Raw genomic sequence first — 22,342 nt, forward strand, 5'->3', positions numbered from 1 at the left:
CAAGGTGTGCCACCAAAATATAGACACTCATTGCATTCGCGCCATCCAAGTTTTTATTAGATAAAGATTGAAAAAACATGATGAATAGTTTGATGCCTACCCTTTTTTACGAACGTCCATATCGTTCTTTCTGGAAACGGTCGCGCCGCAAAAGATCTTAGGGCGCCACAAAGTTACTGAGTGACACTCCGATCTGGGAAGGGGTAACCATGAGTGGTGAACTGACAATTGAATATCAGAAAAAAAATGCGTTCTCTCTTTTCAGCCTTTCCAGGGATTATTATCGACATATGTCTAGATCTAAATTTCATTTTGTGCTGAAGAGATGACAATTCCGTAATTAAAACAGCCCATTCCAAGGTAAATCACCACAAAAGAGGGACGCTTTATTCTATTTTACTGCATGGTTGGAGAGACCGAAGCGATTTTCCTCAAACATAACGGCATGATTCGAGCAGCAGGATAGAAGCAGAGCTTTCTTTGCAAGTTGCTTGAGTGCAAAATTCGTTCGAAAATAACCAAACGTGAAATGTCACATTTTTCACCTTTTTTACACATTATCATTTCAAGTACTCGCATTGCACTGCCATGAACGCCTCATAATCATTATTTCTCGTCTCGGTTCTTGAATAATTTCCCTGCGGGAAACCGATTTGAAGAGGACATTGGGGAGAAATTTGTCTTATATTTTATTATTATATAGTTTTTCTTATATGCTGCGCATGACTCTCTTGTTGCCGTTTGTTGCAATGTAGGACGAAAGTTCAGATGCAGAAATAAATCGGCGCAGGCGCGGATATGAAGGACTAAAGTAACGCCACCCTTATTTTCTTTTTTTGTTTGAAAGTAAGGCACTTCCTGAGCGGCTAATAATATAATCAATGGGGAAAATGAAAAAAACTGGCGCAAAATAGTAGTGGGTGTTTTTCTGAAGCTCGTTATTTCTGATATAGATTTGGAGAGCTTAACAAAAACAGGAACATGATTAATATTGTCCTTGACTTTGTGTTTGCAGAGCGCCGTCCCACTCTTAGTAAACATGCATGCTGAAATTGATCTATGTGTTTACATCGAGTTTTTTGCTTGTATTATGATGGGTGCCGGCAAAGAAATTAGCACGTGAGCAGCACCCCCTCAATGTGAAAGGTCTTGATCAGTTTGTACGTGCTGCATTCAATAATTTAAAACACTGGGGCAAAATGAAAGTTCACGTTAAGAAATAACCGTATTAGGGACTGTCTTTGCAGAAATGAGAAGATTGCCGGCGCCATTGTGTTTTAAATAGACTGTTTGGGGTGACATCTCACCGAAAAAATATTTGGTGCATTTGGACTTGAACCCAACTTGGTGTTTGTGCGAGCGAAGAGCTTCCTTAATGAGTTTTCTGCACAGTACCACACCGTTGACGTGCTCATCACAGCAGTGCTGGTAATAAGATAGGAAAATAGGCTGTAGTAAACTATATTTCTTATTCCGTGCGGATAGTATATATTCTTGTGGTCTTCTAAGATGTCTAAAAGTAGAATAGATGCCATACAGTTGGCAGGTAATGAATAGGCTGTGAACGTGTCAAGAAGAATGCATTAAAGGGTTATTTTTACTCAGATGGCAAAAGAAAATTCATAAACAGCCCTTGATGGCTCAACGTTTCCAAGAAAGGCTCCGCACTCATATCACTATTAGGAGTTTATCAGTATTCGACACAACGAAAGTATACAACAACTTTATCTGACAAGTACTCAACAAACGTGAAGCAACGAAATGCGATGCGCAACGGAAAGTGTCGAAAGAAAATTGAGGTCAGCGCAGCCTTCCATAAAAATGAATATGAAAGCTCTTATTTGAGGACATTGGAATAGAGTATGGTGTGTCAGGAAATAAATGCGAGATAATAACCTAGTCTACATCAGCACGAAGGAATCGGCCTCCGCATGACATCTAGTTCGAGGGCAGGATTGTTGATTATACTTAGGAGAACGAAATACATTGCAATAGAACGAAATCGTATCAGGCAGCGGCAGGAAGTTAGGCGGATGGAGGATATTTGGAAGTTAGCGACGATTAGGGGATTCGGGTGGCGAATTATAGGGTAACTGCAGAGATATTGGCAAGACCTGCGCCCTCCATTGGACGTAGTCAAGCTGCTGCTGATGATGATGATAATTAGGAGTTTCTGCTATCCTAAGCTGCACAGTAAATCGGCCCAATATTGCAAATCGATGGTTTCGCTCCAGTACAATGTAGGACAGGCCTATGCCAATATGTTGTCAATATTGGCCCATTACCTTTGCAGCTTGGGGTTGTCACAGGTAACAGATGCACTATGACTCCTTGCATATGAACTACAGCAGCTGACTGCAGTGTCCGCGCAAGATGCAATAGGCATCATCATTACGACGCTGAACTCCAAGCGTTGGTTTCCTCTTTCAAAACACATGAGCGGTTATAGTACGCAATGCTACGCCTGCCAGAGGCAAGTCACTCCTAGAGTTGTCCGCTGTTCTAAATCTGTTTAAATTCATTGCACTTTTATGAAAGCGCTCTCTATTGCTGCTGTCTTCTCTTCTGTATATATGTTTGGACCAGGAAAGCTGAATGTTTTTAGGATGCTGATAGTGAATTTTAGAGGACTTGTACTCGGCTCAATGTGTTACTCGTCAGCGGCTTGTCTTGAAGAACTAAGTACGTTGTGTATCCATGGCGGCGACTCGTAGCCTCACGTAAGCATCAATTGCAGGATTTTACAGGTGCTTCCTCCACTTCCATACTAGGTTTTGAAGACAATGCACTTGTCTACACATTCTCTAAAAGTGAGCAACGATGTTCAGATCAGATCGCCTTGTGCACAGTCTAATATATAACGCTGAAAATTTGGGAGATCTGTTTTCGCTAGGACAACTTATGATTCACGCTCCACTCTGTCAAGAATGCGTCGGCAAAGAATAAATTTTCTGTCGTACGTGAACAACCAAGCGTTCGCAGGTCTCGTGTAGAGTTAGGTACCCAGCATCCAGTGCGACGCTGCTGCAATTACATGCTGCATACCAGGCCAGTCTTTGATTTGGGAACCATCTGCAGTCTGCGCTTCAATTAGAATGAGGTTCAACGCTTTTAAAGATCGATGAACCTTGTGCTCTCTTGTTTTTTGAGGATGTCTTTATATTTCCTGATACATATAAAGCAAAGTGCCCGACTGGCTTTATTGCAATATCGTCATCCTGAATGTGCCCTTTGCAGGACAAGGAAATCTTCCATATCTATCGAATTAACCGTGTGCTGTGACGGCTGCGGCTACTTTATGGCCGAAAATTGTTCCAATCCACCCAGCTAAGTTTCTGCCATCCCCTCCTACGCTGACCTTATCTTCTAATCCAGTTACTCTTAACACCCATTGGTGATCCTGCCTTCCTATTACGTACTCTGGCCAGGCCAATTTTTTTTTAAATAGATTTTGATATTTTTGTAGGCTTCTGTGTTATTTTAATTGTTTCCCCCTGCGTTGGATATGTTTGCTTAGATTTTGAAAACTAAAAATATGTTCCTTTGATATTTGCGCCGCAAACAAATAAGAAATAACAAAAGTGCATTCTGTACCTAGTGCCTTTTGGTGGTCTTCTGTACAATCGTGTTTTTTAGCGAATGAAAGGTGTTTCACTGTGAGGATTAGTCGCGTGATTTCAATTCGTTCAAATCTCTTTGTAAGGCGCTGAGTTCTCTTTGGGCATTCTTTCAGCGTGATGTTCATCCCCGTGCCACCTCTGTTCTTCCGTTTAAGGTTGGATGCTCCTGCCCACTACGCACATCCTTCACTGACGTCACTATATTTTCTTCGATACAAAGAACTAAAAATAGGGCGGCAACAAAAACACTGAAAAACCAAAATGTACGCAGGCAGGAACTGCAGTGAGGCGGATCATTAAGGTATGTGTTACAAGCTTAGAAAATAATTACGCTGTTCTTTCATAAGCTCCTCTATTACATCGTATTCGCTAGTAACATAAGCATTTATCCCCTCTGAAAAGAAGCAAGTTCAAGCCTCTACAACCAGCTTCACAGTGACTGTGCCGACATGCTGGAGTGGCTGCAGAAAAATAAAGATGTGCTGCGTCTTCTATTTTTCCACCTGTGCCGTTATCGCTCAATGAAAATATTTACTTCCAGAGTGCACTATTTTTTATAGCCGTCAGTGCATTTGTGCAGTTCTATCAGATATGAATGTACAAGTGGACAGCGTCATTAAATGGTGTTTTCCGAATAGCTGTGAAGTGATAGGTCCGCCCTAGAAAAGGTATTATTGAAATTTCTAAACCACACACGCGTTCTTATTTGCTGATAGGAGCTATGCGTCAATATGACCCTAATGGTAATGTTCCATGACAATTGAGAAATACAAAATATTCTCCAGCTTGCTTTAAAAAACTGTACCGCCTGGGCTCGCGATATCCATGCCTTTAAAGCCAAAAAATTTACCACGACCTGTGAATTTCCAAAAATGCATCTTGATCATATTCACAATTTTCTGTAGCAATAAATTTCTTACGCCAAAAAAAATTATATGCACGTGATCTTCATAAATCACATTGTTTTACCAAAGACCAACGTTTAGTGCGCCCTGTTGAGGCTGAGTTTGCTCTAGCTTCATTGCTCGTTCTCATTTACTATCGCCTCAGGGCTCACGGCATTAAGATAACAAAATCTGCAAACGATGTATAAGAATCTGGATAAGTCTCCTTGTACTTACAATCGTAGAATATTTTCTTTTTCCAATGAGGCATATATAACTATAACGTGTTTTTCTGGGTCACACAGAATGAAACACGTACGGATCTAATTCTATGCAGGCTCATATGAGTGAGAAATGTTGGGTTGACACAGCTAAAATTTATTGTGAATGTTCCTGGGCGTTACACCCTGTCATCGGCTTCGTCGTCGAAGTGAAAAAGCAGTTTGCAGCCGAGCGCGACTGGATGGAAGGAAGAAGGGAGATAAGAGGGGCGCTGCTAAGCTGGGCACACTATTGAGTAATGGCTCCTTAGGCATAGCCTGTCCTTATCCTCTTTTAATAAATTTCCGAATACAAGAAGACTGAAGGTTGAAGAAAAAGGCATGTCTGGCGTTCCTATTCATGTCATTTCCATGCAACACTGCGTAACCATAGGAAGAGGAGGCATGGAGCTGGTGGTACCTAGCGGAGAACAAGTATTCGTCATGGGCTCCCTGCATGTTCAGCGTCTTTATTTGTCTAATCTTCACTGCACGCTAACCAAAAGGACCGAAATAAAACTGACGGACGCGTGCCAGTAGCTTGGAGGAACGCAGCTGGTCTCTGAGAGGATAAGGCTCTTGCTCACGCAATTAGTGTGCCCTGTGGAGACGACTGGGTTATCAGTACGGGGCAAGGCAGATCATGTGGATGGCACATATGTCGTATGAGATTATGGCCACGATCCAGGTTGCGCCAGTACACAGGCACATGCATCCGCGCCATCCAAACGAAAGAAGGCAGGCAAGCGTCTAGACGATTGCGGGTCCAAGCAAATTGGAGATATGTTGTATACGTTGATGCAGTAATGTTCATAAATGACATGAATGCGGCGGTGACGGTAATCGACCACTGCTGAAGGGAACTGTTCGGCGCTTCGCTGCCCAGAAGCTCGGTTCTGGACGTTGAGGAAGCCGCAGTTGCTTTTGCGCTCAATTTTAGCAACAGGACCTGCCAGCACCGGATGATCCTAACGGACTCTCAGGACGCGTGCCGGAATTCCTAATGAATGTTTTAGATTGTGTTTAAACTGCGTCCTTCCCGCCTCTGTTTCATTATCGCGAACAAGAAAAGTGACAAGGGGCAAAGTCAGCCAATAAGGGCCGCAGTGGAAGCACTCTGCTGTTTTCAAATGTCAGAAACTGTTGAATTGTGAGTCATTTTTTGGGCGGGCGCGTTGTCGACGTTGAGCTGCCAGTCGTTATTCTTCCACATTTATAACGCTTTTTAAAGAAAACTTTCCCTAAACCCTCCCGTAAGACTGTAGAACATTATCACAGGCATCGTCAATCATCATCACTAGCGTCACTGCGCCCACTGCAGGGCAAAGGCCTCTCCTGTGTCTCTGCAATCAACTCTCTCCTTCTCCAGCCGCAACCGCCCTATGCCTGTCAAATTTTTAACCTCATCCACCCACCTAACATTCAGCCGCACCCTGGAACGCTTACCTTCTCTCCTAATCCACTCCGTCACCCTTAAGGACCAGCGGTTATCTTACCTCTGCATCACATGCCCTGCCCAAGCCCACTTCTTGCTCTCGATTTCGACTTAGATGTCATTAGTCCGTATTTGTTCCTCCTTTTTTCCTGTCTCTTACCGTTACAGCTATCATTTTTCTTTATATTGATGGCTCGGTGCTCCTTTACTTAAGCTGAACGTTTGCTAAAACGCCTGGTGACCTGCACAATGAAGACGAATGAATTAGCACACCGCATGCTGGTAGTGCCGCTGTGGTCACTGCCGATGCTTTTCCTGGGGACAATATATAATGCTCATTCATGTGGCGTCGCTCGCAACAGACCATGTTTAGAATCCTGTGCGCGAATTGCCGTTTTCGGGTGCTGTGGCTGATTGAATTCCGCTGCCGTCAGGGAATCCCACATGGGAAAGGGCGTTCTGTTCACCGGTGAGGTCAAGGCTATCCTGGAAGATTCGATGTCGCTGGCGAAACCATGACGAAGCAGTCGAAGGGTGAGCTGTGCAGTAAAGATGAATAAATTTGCACAACGAATGGTCACACGTTTGCACGTTACACGTTTTACGCCGAAACGTCGAAAAACTATCAAGGCTACATTCAACTGTGTGCGCCGATGGGTCGATAGTGCCGGTGTGGTCGTCGTGCTCCCCGTGGATTGTGTTTCCGAACAAATCCAGCTCAATCGTTCATTACTTTTTATAGTTTCATTACTTTTGTGAGCAGTTATTGGAAAACTAGCAAAATACATTTGCGTTATTTTTGTGGAGCACTAAGTAATGTCATTCTGTTACGTTCGAAAAGCAGCTTTGCCGTGAATGATTTTTCGTGGTATGTGCAACGTAAATGCACGTTCTCTCTATTCTCAGAGCGACTGTAAGATAAATGGGTGGGGCGCCTTTACTTATAACCAATTCTGGAAGCCTTGCCACTTTAACCCAATCCCTTTCCCAAGCCTATCTTGTTGCAAGGCGAAAGCACACGCTCCAGGACGCTGAAGCCAAGGTGTGCCACCAAAATATTGTCACTCAGTGCATTGGCGCCATCCAAGTTATTTTTGGAAAAAGTTTGAAAAAACATAATGAATAGTTTGATGCTTTTCATTTTTTATGAACGCCCATATTGTTCTTTCTGGAAAGGGTCACGCGACAGAAGTTCTCAAGGCGCCACTAAGCTACTGAGTGACCCTCCAAACAGAGAAGTGGTAATCTTGAATGCTGAACCGATAACTGAATCTTAGAAAATGCGTTCTTCCTTTTGAGCCTCTTCAGCGTTTATTTTCGAGATATGGGGAGATATGAATTTAATTTGTGCATAAGGGAAGACAATTCCTTAATTAAAAGAGCCCATTCCAAGCTTAATCACCGCAAAAGAGGGGCACTTTATTCTATTGTACGGCACGGTTGGAGAGCTCGGTGCAATTTCCCTCAAACATAACGGCATGATTCGAGCTGCAGGATAGAAGCAGAGCTTTCTTTGCAAGTTGCTTGAATGTAGAATTCGTTCTAAACTAAGCAAACGAGAAATCCCATATTTCTCACCTTTTTTACACTTTATTATTTCATGTACTCGCATTGTACTGGCATGAACGCACCATAGCCATTATTTTGCGTCCCGGTTTTTGAATGATTTCTCAACGGAAAACCGATATGAAGAGGACTGCGGGGGGAAGTTTGTCTAGTATTTTCTTATCATACAGTTTTTCTTACAAGCTGCGCATGACTCTCTTGCTGCCTTTAGTTTGCAATGCAGGCCGAAAGTTCAGATGCAGAAATAAATCTCCGCTGACGCGAATATGAAGGCCCTAAACTAACGCCTATCTTATTTTTTTTGTTTGAAACTAAGACACTTTCTCAGCGGGTAATAATATAATCAGTGGGGAATATGAGACACAGGCGCAAGAAGTAGTGGGTGTTCTTCTGAAGCCTTCTGATGCTCGTTATCTCTAATATAGATTTCCGCAGCGTAAAGAAAGCGGGATCATGATTAATATTGTCCTTGACTTTGTTGTCGTTGAGCGCCGTCCCACTCATAGTAAACATGCATGCAGAAAATTATCTAGTTTTTACATCCAGTTTTACGTTTGTATTATAATGGGTGTTGGCAAAGAAATTAGCATGTGGAAAGCACCCCCTCATTGTAAAAAGTCTTGAAAAGTTTTTACGTGCCGTTCTCGGAAAAGTAAAACATTCGGGCAAAATGAAAGTTTGGCTTAAGAAATAACCATATAAGGAAGAGTCTGTGCAGAAATGACACGATTACCAGCACCATTAAGTTTTATAAATACTGTTTGGACTGCCATCCCACCGAAAGAAGCTCTGGTACATTTGGACTTGGCCCCAACGGGGTGTATGTGCGAGCGAGGAGGTTCCAGAATGATTATGCGGAATGGGGCCTCCCGGTTGACGTGCGCATTACAGCAGTGCTGGCAATAACATAGGAAAATAAGCTGCAGTAAACTATCTTTCTTATTCCGTGCGGATAGCAAATGTCCTAGTGGTCTTCTAGGAGGTCTAAAATTACAATAAATGCCATATCGTTGGCAGGGAATGAATATGCATTGAACGCGCCAAGAAAAAATGGATTGAAGGGTTATTACTCCGATGGCAAAAGAGAGTTTCTAAACGGACCGTGATGGCTCAACGTTTTGTAAAAGGCTCTGCACTCATATCACGAGTAGGAGTTTATCAGTATCCGGCATAACGAAAATATACAACCACTTTATCTGACCAGTACTCACAAATAGGGCAGAAACGTTGAACGGAACAAAAAGTGTCGAGCCACAAAGAAAAACAGTCTTTGCGTTCTTCCCAAGGCTTTTTTTGCTTGCTCTTTCGTTACTAGCGGGATGTCGCATTGCTGTGCGGTACTGTCTCTCTCACTAACGTTCCAATTACATTGGTTAATGTATCGACTTGCGTGGAACGTTTCCGCTATTTTAACTTTCATCTATATTGCTATTGACACTGTCCTCTTTCTCTATTTACGCATACATCTCGTTTTCATGTGTGAATTGTTTCCATTTCACCGCTTTGGTTACTTCTATCTTCAGAGCATGCTCGAATCTTTCCATATTAAACCTCCTTCTGTCCACTACTTAGTGCTTATTTTTCACTTTTGATGGTTCTGCTAGTTATATTGTGCGTAGGGTTGGCGCCCTCAAGCTTTGGCTTTTCTTAATCAGATCGTTCGTCTCCTGAGATAACTTGCCGGTATCCTGTCGATTCATCCTACCATCTACTTCTACTACCCATTCCGTAACGATAGCTCTGATAGTATCGTTCATTGTTCGAACATTAAGGTCCTCTTCCTAAGTTAAGAGTGAATATCTGTTCTGCTGTGAAATCCAGAAACCTGTTACTTTTCATCTTACGCTAGTTTGTTAATGGGCTCCCGCTTTACTAGTTTCTTTCGTTCTCTCTTCAAATGTTAGCAAATTGTACACCTTAACATTCGGTGGTCACTACAACGCACTTTCGCGAGGACATCCACATACTGCACGATGCCAGGATAAGCGCATAGGGATTTTTTTAATTTTCATTTTCACCCTTGCGGCTCTTCTACGTCCCTTTCCTGTTCTCCCGTTTGCCGATGAAGGTAATCACGATCCATAAATTATTTACATCTGCGAACTCTACTAATAACTCTCCCCTTCAGTTCCTAGAACCTACCGCATAGTCACCTACCGCCTGGTATCCAGCCTGCTTCTTGCTTACCTTCGCATTGAAGTCGCCCATCTGTACAGTCTACTGGGATTTTACTTTCTTCATTGCCGATTTCCCGCTTTCATAGAAGCTTTTAAACATCTCGTCAGTTTGGCTGAATGTAGCCGCGTAGGCCTGCGCCACTTTCAGCTTGTACATCTGATAAGCTTAATTACGATTGCTGCCACCCTCTCCTTAATACTATACAAGTACTGCATGTGGCCAGCTATATCCTGATTAATGAGGAATCCCGCACCTGGTTCTCGTCTATCCGCTAATCCGCGATAGCACAGTAAGTGTACGTCCTTTAGTACAGTATACGCCTCTTCTGTCTTCTTAAATTCCCTAAGCCCCATGACATCCCATTTAATGCCCTCTAGTTCCTCTAACACCACTGTTAGGCTAGCCTAACTGAACAATGTTAAAGCGTTAAACGTGGTGGCCTGTCCGGAGCCAGAGATTTTTAGCACCCTCCGCTTCGTCACGGGACTAACTTCCTTGGCCAATTGCTCCGCAACCGCTGGAGACTGAGGGCCGAGCGCTAATTTTTTTTTTCATAGAAGGTTGCAGCCAAGTAATACACCAGGGTTGTCAAATCCTGCTCTCGTGAGGGAGTGCTTTGTCGGTTCTGGTCACCGAGATCAGGCCACACCCCAGGCTTAGTTATGCAGTTCTATCGACACTCGCAGTTTCTTTTTTAACCCGATGGAATATTGCGTGGTAGCGGGATTTGAACCCCGGTCCTTCTGCCCGTGAGGGGGCTGCTCTACCTCTACGCCATCGCTGCCTCTTTGTAGCTACATCGTCGATAGTTCGCCTCCAGTCAGCAAGAATATATTCGCGAACTTCTATTGCTTTTGGGGTTATGCTTGTCGAAGGTCGTTTGAAGCGTTTTTACCAGAAAAATATCTTACTTTGCACGAAAGCAAAAAACGTCCAAAGGCTTCCTGTAGCTTGTGGAGTGTTGTCCGCAGTTGAATTAAATTTAAAACAGAAGTTCAACAGTATTCGCTCCTTAACGGTCGTGAAAATCGGATGGAAAGAATTGTGCCGAGTCACTGAAAGATACCTTTGCAAAATCTAATAAAACAAAACAATGCGTAATCTCTGTTGCACGGCTCTTGGTGTACTGATGAAGACTACTGCTTTCCTGTGGAATTGCATAGTGTAAACACTTCGCACCCACTATTCGCATTGCCAGAACTTTGGGTTTCATTTCGTATGATAAAACTTTATAGAGGGAAGTTGAAAGTAGCTTCAACCAGATAACAAATTAGACAGGGAACATTCCGTACCTGACCGGAAGCTGCCTACACATTTGTACTCGAACTTTTTTGTCTACAGCAATATCCACTTGACCGTGCACGGAGGCTCCTGTTCTGATGCAGCGATAGGCCAAATCTGTATCAGATTTCATAGGGCTGCCAGTGTGCCAAGGTAATCCTAGTAATTTCGAACACCACTGCGGAGAAGTCGGGGGCTGCGGTGTCCAGATATGAAGCTGGAGACAAGTTACAACTGACTTACCGCACAAGGTCTGCAGTAAAGACTACCAAAGACCTGGACTAGGGCGCGACCACTGAAGGCTCTAACGATGTTTTTATTTCTCTATCTTACCGAATGCCAGCTAGCACTGATTAACCGCCTTGCCCGTTTTTTTGTCTCCATTCCTTTTTTGTGCCCAATGTGTGGCCATTAAAAGAAAGCTGTTTATTAATAAACTTGCGATAGGAAACCCAATTTACTTAACGAGCACACTCAAACCATTCTAACACACCTCTGTAGCAGTGACAAAATATATTCTGTCCAAGCAATTACAAGCAGCGCGTTACGTAACCTCAAGCTCATAGATCAAAATAATTATAATGATAAACGAGTAGAATAAACACCGTTATTTCTCAGAGGATTGCGGTGGTCTTGAAAACAGTCTATAGTACAAATCTGTCAAGAGAGTGATATAAATTTCACAATGAAAAAATAGTTTAAGAGGCGCTAAGACCGAAGCAATGAGGTAAACGAGATAGGCTCATTTGGTGGCATAGGCAGACTGTGCGCGTAACAGCAACTATATGGAATGGCGGTAAATAACTAAGAAGCCAGTAATATTAAGATATCATAAACGCAGTACTGAACCCATCTGAAGTGTCTACACCATGAATTATTAATTATGGCGAAGCTCAAATAATGGCAATAAATTATGTCATGGCGCCAAGGGCACCTTCGTCAAAATAAGGACATGGCATAAGTGTTTGTCAATACCTAGAACATCCCAATGTCATCGCAAGTCAAAAGATCGGCCCTTATTATCAAAGGAAGCGGCGCACAATATTTGCTAAAGTTGAGCTCGCTTACACCCCCCTACATTAATGTATAATTTGCACACCCTCCCCCATTTGATTTTGATGATTTATTCAGGTTGTTGTAACATTGTAAATCCATACTAGGCTAAAATAATTTCATACTACCATATTTTAGCATTCATTATGCTGTCTTTGCAGATGATAATTGAGACAACATACATGCGTTCAACAATACCTTTCCTTATTTATTTTCTTTCAAGCTCGAGCAAGAACAGAAGAAAGACAGCATTGAATCAAAGTATCAAAAAGAAAGATATATTACGGAAGCGAGACAGCATTATCCCAATGGCACACTCCTCGCGTATAAATTCCGAGGCCTCAGCCAGAGAGATCAGCCGTTCTGGCGCATCTACCGACCCGTTCACAGAGAGACGACCATCCGGCTGTTGAAATGAAGTCGGCACTTCTCTGCGTGCTTCTGGTTCTGGCTATGATAGCCACTGAGTAAGCATGAACTTTAACGTTTCCTACATGGAGTGATCTATAACCATTATTGAGAGCCTCAAGGCTGAACATTGTGCTGTGCAATGTAAAGAATTGTCCCTTACTTGGAAGACGCCGCAGTGATGCCACCTAGCAGTAAAGCGCCATATTACAAATCAAGCTAATGATTAAAAGTAATTACTTCTTATTTTCTCTTCGGGCTTTTGTGGTCCCATAGTTATTGCGTAGTGCAATGGAAAGCAAATTTATGCTCAATATTCAAATTCAAACATATATTTTAAGTTCAGTTCTGTTATACTCTGTATGTGCTTTATTATTCGCTGTTTCTTTCAGTACTAAAATTCAGTTATCAATTCATGGTTTAAAAATTGTCATCCCTTTTTTTGATCTTCTTTTCTCTTAGTTACACCAGTGATGCGCAAAATGAAGAAAACACGGACTGTCGTTGCGTATGAGAAACAGTTGGGAAGATTTAAGACAATGCTTGGGAGCTTCGTAGATCTCAATTATTGAATAATCTCGAATTCTTAGAAAACCATTTCAGCTTCCCTTTAAGACAAGCTTTCAATTCTTTCAGCACTTAGGCCAGCCAGAGTACCTTTATGCAAATCTAAAGCCAGTAGAAAAACTTAAAATAGGAGCCACATTTTGAAGGTTTAAATGAATTTGAGAAAATGAAGAGAAGATGAACTCAAACGGCTTCAAATCACATTCATAAACGATCTTTTCGCATTCGAGGACGACTACAAAGAAGAGAAGAGAGGTTTTGAAAGTTCGACACGATATTTGATTTCCTACTTACCAAATGCGGTGTGCTGATTTTGAAAATCCTATTAGCGAGCAAATAGTTGCACTTCAAAAGCGCGTGAGTGTCCTCATCAGTGTTCAATTCCTTATTCGTATTTGAAACAGCTGGGGTGGCGTCTCTCGCGACCGGCTTTTGATCTCAAGGTCGTGGCTTCTATTACTACTTGACGTTCTGCGTATGTTGAGGTATTTCAGCGCATGTTGAACGATTGCAATTGTTCTAAATTATTCCAGAGTCCTCAAGTATAGCATCCTTCATAACACAGCGAGCGTTGATGATCTTAACCATTTCCCTCAACTCAGAGTCAGATAATGGCATAATTTTCACAATTTGGATGATACGACATTGTTGGGTTTTTATTCAAGAAATTGTATCAGCTTAAAGGCTAGGCACATTCTCGCTGACAAGCATCGACAAAGCCAACATTCCAATCGAAGATGAAACTGGCAGTAGAGCTCTCACCAAAAAAAGAGTCTTTGGTCTTCAAATCAAATGTTTCGGTAGGAAGGATTGTAAAAAACTCCGCTGAGTGCTTAATTAAATTCGCAGAAATCACCAAAATAGAGCATATTCGTTATCCCCCGGCTCAGACTACCCGTAAATCTCCCCAAACGCACATGCTTTTTTTGAGATTGCTGGCTGATTCCCGTCGAAAGAGTGCACGAGACATTTTGTGGCTCAGTGGTTAGGGTGCTCGACTACTGATCCGGAGTTCCCGGGTTCGAACCCGACCGCGGCGGCTGCGTTCTTATGGAGGAAAAACGCTAAGGCGCCCGTGTGCTGTGCGATATCAGTGCACGTTAAAGATCCCCAGGTGGTCGAAATTATTCCGGAGTCCTCCACTACGGCACCTCCTTCTTCCTCTCTTTCACTCCCTCCTTTATCCCTTCAGTTACGGCGCGGTTCAGGTGTCCAACGATATATGAGACAGATACTGCGCCATTTCCTTTCCCCAAAAACCAATTATTATTATTATTATTCATGCTTAAATCGACTCTGAAATGCAAATAAAACGCGAGACCTTTCCTTTATTGATATTAACATCTGAGTTCACGAGGATATTATGCGTGCCAGAATGCGGAGCCCTACTCATATTTACAGTGCATGCTTCAACCGTACTTACATATACCGTGCTATATATATATATATATATATATATATATATATATATATATATATATATATATATATATATATATATATAGCCCTCTTATGCCCTCTTATGCTACCTATGGCAACAAGACTGCCAGAACCGAGAACCCCGTCAAGCTCTCAGCAGACAAGGTAAAGGAAATGAGGGGCTCTCGCACAGTTTCCACCCTCGCCGTTAGATGACGTTCTACGTCACACTCGCGGTATTACAGGACGTGCTACGTCCACCGCCATGGTCGAGGGTGGCGCTGGTGAACATTCTCGAGGTTCACTTACACGCAGTAAACATAAATACCCACGAAAGCAGCAGATTGGATAGCCGTCGCCGTAGTTCAGTTGGTAAGAGCACCGGACGCGATATTCGGAGGTCGTGGGTTCGGATCCCACCGGCGGCATGGTTGTTTTTTCTGCTGCTTTATAAGTAACTTTCTTTAAACCGACTGATTGGCACTACAAATAAAAAAAGATTAAAAACATTCTCCTATGCCCCTTGGTTTCCGTGACTGTTGGCTTCCTTAATATGTTTGTCAAACGAGCCCCTCATTTCCTTTACCATATATATAGGCTTTCTCAACTTTCGGGAAGTAAGTATAGTGCAACGAACATGACCGATGCTTGCAGTGAGCTACTTTACCCTGATGGTGACCAGAGCAAGAAATTATCAGCAGATTATCTCTTCACATGGGTGAAACTTTAGAGAATGGCGAATAAGTAACAGTGATCTCATGGAACATTTTTAGAGACAGTTTCCTATCTACTGGTCAAGGAGAACTTGTCAACACTCTCATGGATAGGCTATATGAAGATATAAAGTTTAAATTATTTGGCTAGACGTTTAGTGCCACGACGCGGTTTAATAGAGAACTCCAGGCGGCATTACGTGTGGGTTGTAGATTTTGATCACACTGGCACCACTTAGCTGCGTTTGTTTGTACTTTCTGTTTATTTACCTTCCATAATGATCTGATTCCGCTACTATTTTCTCACATTGATAAACATTACAAATATAATAAGCACATTCTCTTGCGCTTTCCGCACTTAGAACAACTGCTAGCTTTTTCGACATGTATATCGAAGTCAATTCCTGATTAAACTAAGCACATTTATGCACTTAACAAATTACCGCCAAGTTAGCAGTATATCTACCGCTGGTGTCTAATATGTAACCTAGTTAATAGAGAATTACTCTAAAATAAACACCTAAACACCGGTACTCACCTTAGAGGCAGAAACGGGGGGGGCTAACAAAAACGGTTCATTTTAAATTAGGGGCAATGCAGCTGCCTACGGAATTACAAACGATAGTTGTAGCGTTTAGAGGCCGGAAGCGAGCAGAGTCGGTGAAGGAGCAAACGTGGTTAAAGACGTCCTAGTCGAAATAAGAAGAAAAAATGGCCTTTAGCAGGATATATAATGCAAACTCAAGATAACCGCTCGTCTTTAAAGGTAACGGAGTGGATTCTAAGAAAAGACAAGCGTAGCACCGGGCGGCAGAAAGTTAGATGGGGCGGATGAGATTAAGAAGTTTGTCGAGACACCGTGATACGCAGCTGGCAAAAGTCACGGTGAGTTGGAGATACACTGGAGAGGCCTTTACTCTGCAGTGCGCGTAGTCCGGCTGATGATGATGAGGTTGTGAGAGGTGTGTGATGCTGCTTAAGGCCAACAACATAACTTATTCCGGTCGTGTGGTGGGATTATGATGGTGGAGAGTCGACGGAAGTAATTTAATTCATACGTGACGTTAGTCACTAGGAAGAGCACGCAGTAAAGAAGACGAGTGTGATGAGATAAGGAGACCAAACCAGGGCATATAATCCCGTTAGGTAGTAAAGTGGGTGATGCTGGCTGTCGTAAACAGATTCCTGGTAGGTCTTCGAGGCGGATAACAGGTCGCGGGTGATTTGACGGACCAGGTAGCTTGGACGATGACGTCACTGGTGTACTCTTTGCCTGTGGCCATAGAAGGCTGTAGCTATGTACCCACTGCCAGTGCAGAATTGCGTGCATACAGAACGTAGAATGGCGAGTAGCCCCTGTTGTCATGCGGCGCCGAATTATGCCCAAAGATGCAGTGCCCAAAGGTATATACCCAAAGATATAATTCAAGGCAATGCCCCAATCGGGGTCGTTGGACGAGGCGTAGACGGGTTGCAAATCAATGAGGATCCTGTTGCGCCGCGCTGTAAGCACGTTCGTCGGAGGATAGTATGTTGTAGTGGGTCTACGCTTCATGGAACAGGACCGGAGTGCGTGTTCAGCTTCCCGAGATAAAAAGTACGGCCCCGATGCGTCAGCGATTGGTGTGAAGCGCTCTGCTGTACTATGACGTCCTGCCGCAGGAAACTGACATCGGTAGCACGCTCTGTTGACTGTGCGCGCTTGATAGCATATCGTGATTCATAGTCACTTTCGACGCGCTGCAACGGTTGCCAGAGCGGGACGTCGGTAAAACTCTGAGGAGGACTAGTCCAACAGGGTAAAAGGGTTCCGGAAGTAATAAAAAAGCTAGAGAAGGCCAGCAGGCTATGTGGATGCCTTCATAAGTGCGTTTCGAATTTTTGACAGAGCTGACCGTTACTGACTCAGTAATACTTACCAGAAGACACTTCCGGCCTTGGCGGTGCACAAATGCACTGGTGTGCGCTTATATCGTAAACACTGCCGATTTTGGCATGCGTAAAACACACGCACATGTTCCATACTCAAGAGCACTATCCCTGCGTTTCTTATTATGGGCACCATTTTTCACGCAAAGGCCACTATGTTTTACAGTAGGGCTACAATATTTTCTATCTAATACTTGGTGTGGTTCACGAAAGGCTCCGGTTGAGAACATGCGTTATAAAAGCCATCTTCTCGGGTCCACTGAGGAATTGAGCTCCGCTGCGGTTGCTAAAGGGTTTTCCGCAAGTTGTTGGAGCACTGGAGGGCGCTATCGAAAAAGAAGGATTCCGATCTATCAACCCCGAGCAAGATCTTGGGATATTTATATGGGCTCGCGTTATATGTGGACCTTTTTGCTCCCATATTTCGATTTCGAGCACGCTCATAGAATGCGTACATAGCTTCTAAAATCATGCGAAGTAATTGGACGGTTTTAAATATTGAGGCGTGTGAATCTTCGCTGTTAAGAAGGTGGAGTGCTACATTCTGCTGCAACCAAATTTCGAAAACAATATTAGCAGAAACCCATGAGTGATTGCTACAAACACACATTCAAGAATTGAAGCGGGCGTAGATTTCATGCGCTTCACACGATTATTGAGATAGTATTTGTAAACAATTTAGCCATAATACATTGACGTAATAATACCGTGGACGTAAATCCGTAAAAACAATATAAGACGGCATTGAAAGAATGCAAACAAAGAGGCAGTTTGACAAATATAATCACGGTTAGTGCAAGAACTACGAAATCAAAACCGCTGAAGAATATACGAACATTCAGAGCAGCAACAGAGTGTCTCAATAAATTTTCAGCGCTTAAACACAGTCATAGAAAGTCATAGCAAAGAGCCCCGGACCGCTAGCGAAGGTTTCGCAAATATAATTTCTCTTAAACACGAAGAAGGAAAACTTGGGGCACTGCCCTAAAAAAGATGGGATTACCTATTTCACTAGCCTATTTCACTAGCCTCGGTTTTTGCGCATCACCTAATTCACCGAACTGAGGGCAGGTATGTGGTGCTGTGGTTTCAATCAGTCATCAGGACCTGTATACGTGGCCATCAGGAACTTATGTCATTGTTGCCAGCCACTAGGAAAAACCGCTTATCTAAATGCGGATATTTCAAACTTGGTAACTTAGAACAACATTGACAGAACTGGGAGGCTCTGTGCGAACATGGTTATTTTAATGACCGAGCCTTCCATGTCGCTGCCAAAATAAGACTTGTGAAATGCTTGTCGTGCTTGCGATAACTTCTTTCGATAGCCGCTGAAAACCACTGCTATCCACCAAGCATTCCATAAATATCGAGTTGATTTTCAGTGTTGAGCGTCATTTGTGACGTGGCGACAGCTAGGCAGAGCAGAAGCAGCTTGACAACGCACCATCCCCACAAGGGCAACAGTAACAGCCTGCAACTGCATGTCTCATTTTACACGAGGCCGAAATAACAGTGGCATTCTACAAGAGCAACAGTGAAATATCTGCGCTTCCTAAGTAGGAGGGTTGCAAAATTACACGTCAAAACACATTTACATACTGCTCCTTTATTGGCACTAATACATCATAAATATGGCAGACGTAGGTGAAACTGTCAGTAGGCTTAAAACGCACATTTTAAATGAAATTTGTCGAAAATGAAATGGAGCAATATTTGCAAAGATTACAAAAATTGTCATCACAAGTATTGAGCATGACAAAATAATAGCTGTAAAATGCTGCTGATATTAAACCGCCACCACATCTGCGTCTTCCGAGTGATCGTTCTCAAGAGCTCAGTGTGTGCGCCGTTCTATGTTTAACGCAGTGTGTGATTGGAAAAGGAATATGCCGGGGTACCTTTATACGGTAGTCTAAACGTTGCGTACGATCTCCAAGTTTGCCCGGTTGAAGAATACGAGACGTTTGCGCAGAATTCGTAGCTTGTAGTACCTTATAAACTTTAAGCTATAGCTTCTATAGTTTTTTTTGTTTTATTGATGATTGCTCACGCATATGCAACATGTACTGGTTCGCTCAGGAGCAAGGAAGTTGATGTGAACTCTGAAATATCGTCTTAGTCAACGCTTATTATACGTGTATGCCTCTGAACCGCCAAATTCATTTCGGCGCAAACGGTATATCAGGATAAAAGGTGTAAGGCACAAAAAAAACATTCTTCCACGCTTCCAAAAGTTAGATTTTGTTTTTACAGTTTTCAATTTAATTCCTGATTTTCAGGTGGAGCCCCGCAGAGGCAAGAGACTGTCCATCGAAGACTTGGGTAATTCTTACATCTACAATGTGCTCTAGCAGCGCTATAAGATCGGCTCCTGTGCAGTTCGCTGTCTTGTCCAACTTTCCATGCCAATAGAGTAATTAACTGAGAAATCAATATAACCAACAAAAAGAAACATATTTATAGAATGATGAAAGAATCTACACGATAATTCTTAGCGGTCTTAGGAAATGAAATGCATGATCCGCTTGCAAATTGTGCTGGGTCACGGTGTGTATGTTCTTGCAAGTTGAATAAATTTAATACGCATAATTTTAGAAAAGTAGGTAAATAAAGTGTCGGGAAAGTTCGTGCTCCATGCTATGAAGACTTCAGGAAGAAAACCGGACGAGGGTCACACAGAATACCGCTACTTCCGAGCAGCAGGTGCCTTATGGACGCCTTCTGTGTCGGCTTGTGTCCCTCTTCTGGGTTTCGGGAAGTCGTCTTGATACTTAAAAACAAATTGCGAAATTTGCTCTTTCTAGGGTCTTACTATTCCGCTGAGGACAAAACCAGGAGCTAGGACCTAACGCGACGATGCGCTAGCCTATGTGTGCACCCACTCAGAAACAATAGTGTGGTGATATTGCCTCATGCAGGCAGGATCTTATACATACGGCCCTTTCGTTTCTATACGTGAAGGATGCTGCATTGCGAGCAAAGAATGTGTCCGAAATTTTAGTTTGCAGTTCATGTTAGAAAGCCCGCATCTCACTAAAGGAAAGCAGAGAGAGTCTTCTAGAAAAGCAGTAAAATGCACTCAAAATATACTTCACAATGAAAAAAAAACTACAAAAACGGACACACTACTCGTCGAGTTACATCGGCATATTACTACAGGCACCATGTTTAATTTATTTTTATCTGAAAAGCATCCTGTAAATTATTTGTGTTCAGTATTGTGGCGAACGTTAAAATTTTCGTAAATGGGCGTACCAGAGCAATTATGCAGTTCGAAGCGTTGTTCACTTTGAAAACGCTAAGATTCACTTTAGCAACACTGAGAAAAAGAAGTCTTTCCTTTTAGTTTCGAAGGACTTTTAAACTAGACCGTGCTGTATTTTATTGTAACAAAATCCTGTTTCAATAAGTTTGTTGCAGCCAGAAGCTAATTAAGTGCGATGTAATCATGCAAAAAGTACTACACTGCATTAGCGCATCGAACCACCCCCCCCCCCCCCTCATTTCATCACTAGGAGCGTTTTTGTGATAAAAGCGGTAGCTTTAAAATTGGAAATTGGTTTCTTGGGGAAAGGAAATGGCGCAGTACAGGTCTCACATATAGGCGGACACCTGAACCGCGCAGTAAGGGAAATTGATAAAGGAGGTACTGAAAGAAAAAATGAAGAAAAAGGGCCGTAGTGGAGAGCTCCGGAATAATTTCGTACACCTGGGGATCTTCAACGTGCCCTGACATCGCACTTAACACGGGCGCTTTAGCGTTTCGCCTCCATCGAAACGCATATATACCGAAACGATATATATATATATATATATATATATATATATATATATGTATATATATATATATATATATATATATATATATATATATATATATATATATATATATATATATATATATATAAATATATATGTTATTTGTTGAGCCAACAGTTTCAGGAACGGTGTTCCCTTCGTGAGGGCAGGCTTACAATGAACTCGTTTGTCAATATAAGGACACAGTGCGAGCGAGGAGGTATAATCTCTGCCGTCAGAGCAAACTTGAGAATGAGGTCAAGGGACCGTATAATGGACCACGCAGCAGCTCTCACAGGGGCTGCGGCTGCATAAAAGAAACACACAAAATCGCAGAGACAACCGGGAGGTGGAAGTAGTAAAGGAGTAGAGGAAATGAAGTTGAAGAGTGGTAGAAAAGGGGTAAAGAGGCAGGAACCTTAAGCAGGGCTTTCGGCGCACCGAGAGGCTGCACTCCCGCCCCCCCGCCCCCCCCCCCCCCCCCCCCCCCCAGACACCCTCGCAAGACGCCGCCGGATCCACGCGGGCGGCCCTATCAGATATCCTGAGACGCTTGGTGCGGACGCGCTCTCGAGACACGTGTTGAGCGCCGCAACGGTAACCTGCGTTCGTGCCATATGCGTATTTTAACGCGTCAGCGTTAAGGAGCTCGTGTCGCAGAAAAGCCGGCGTCGGCGTCGGCCGTGAGCGAAAAATCCTCCTCCTCCCCGTGAGCAAAACTTCTCCTCCTCCTCCTCGCAATGTACACTACTGCCCCAACAGATGGCGCGCGACGGCAGCGCCTCTCGCTCGCCTCGTTCAGGCGCAGTGGGGCCGTGCGGGCACGCAGGAATCAAGCGGTGACTGACGAACCGCCCAGCGTACATTTAAAGCGCGTTCACCACGAAGCTTGCGGCTTGCTGCCCGTTCGTTCAGCGTGGAAGCTATGCTGGTGTTTGTGGCATCGGGTTTGTCGAGAACGGTGTGCCGACGAATTACGACTGCAACTTGAGTCCCACGCGTTTCGGCAAGGCGCCTGGCAACGCTTCTACGTGGTTTGCCGCTCTGCGCGTCTGTTTCGCCGTACGTAGCACAGCGATTTGTCTAACGGGCACGGCGTCGGGCCGAACTGGAGATGGCGCTCCGTGGACTGCCCCGCCGCGGTGGCTCAGTGGTTAGGGCGCTCGACTACTGATCCGGAGTTCCCGGGTTCGAACCCGACCGCGGCGGCTGCGTTTTTATGGAGGAA

At 43.5% G+C, this 22,342-nt stretch overlaps 1 long non-coding RNA gene across 1 annotated transcript in view; it reads left to right on the plus strand.

The window, feature by feature from the left end:
* LOC144109563 (uncharacterized) overlaps positions 1-19,642 on the plus strand; it is a 49,506-nt gene extending 29,864 nt beyond the window's left edge. The window contains exon 2 of the long non-coding RNA XR_013309618.1: positions 19,596-19,642. This is a non-coding gene — a long non-coding RNA (uncharacterized LOC144109563). The remainder of the gene's footprint in view (positions 1-19,595) is intronic.
* The last annotated feature ends 2,700 nt before the right edge of the window (positions 19,643-22,342 follow it).

This window comes from Amblyomma americanum, chromosome 11 (genome assembly GCF_052857255.1).
Source record: "Amblyomma americanum isolate KBUSLIRL-KWMA chromosome 11, ASM5285725v1, whole genome shotgun sequence".
Classification (NCBI taxonomy): Eukaryota; Metazoa; Arthropoda; class Arachnida; order Ixodida; family Ixodidae; genus Amblyomma; species Amblyomma americanum.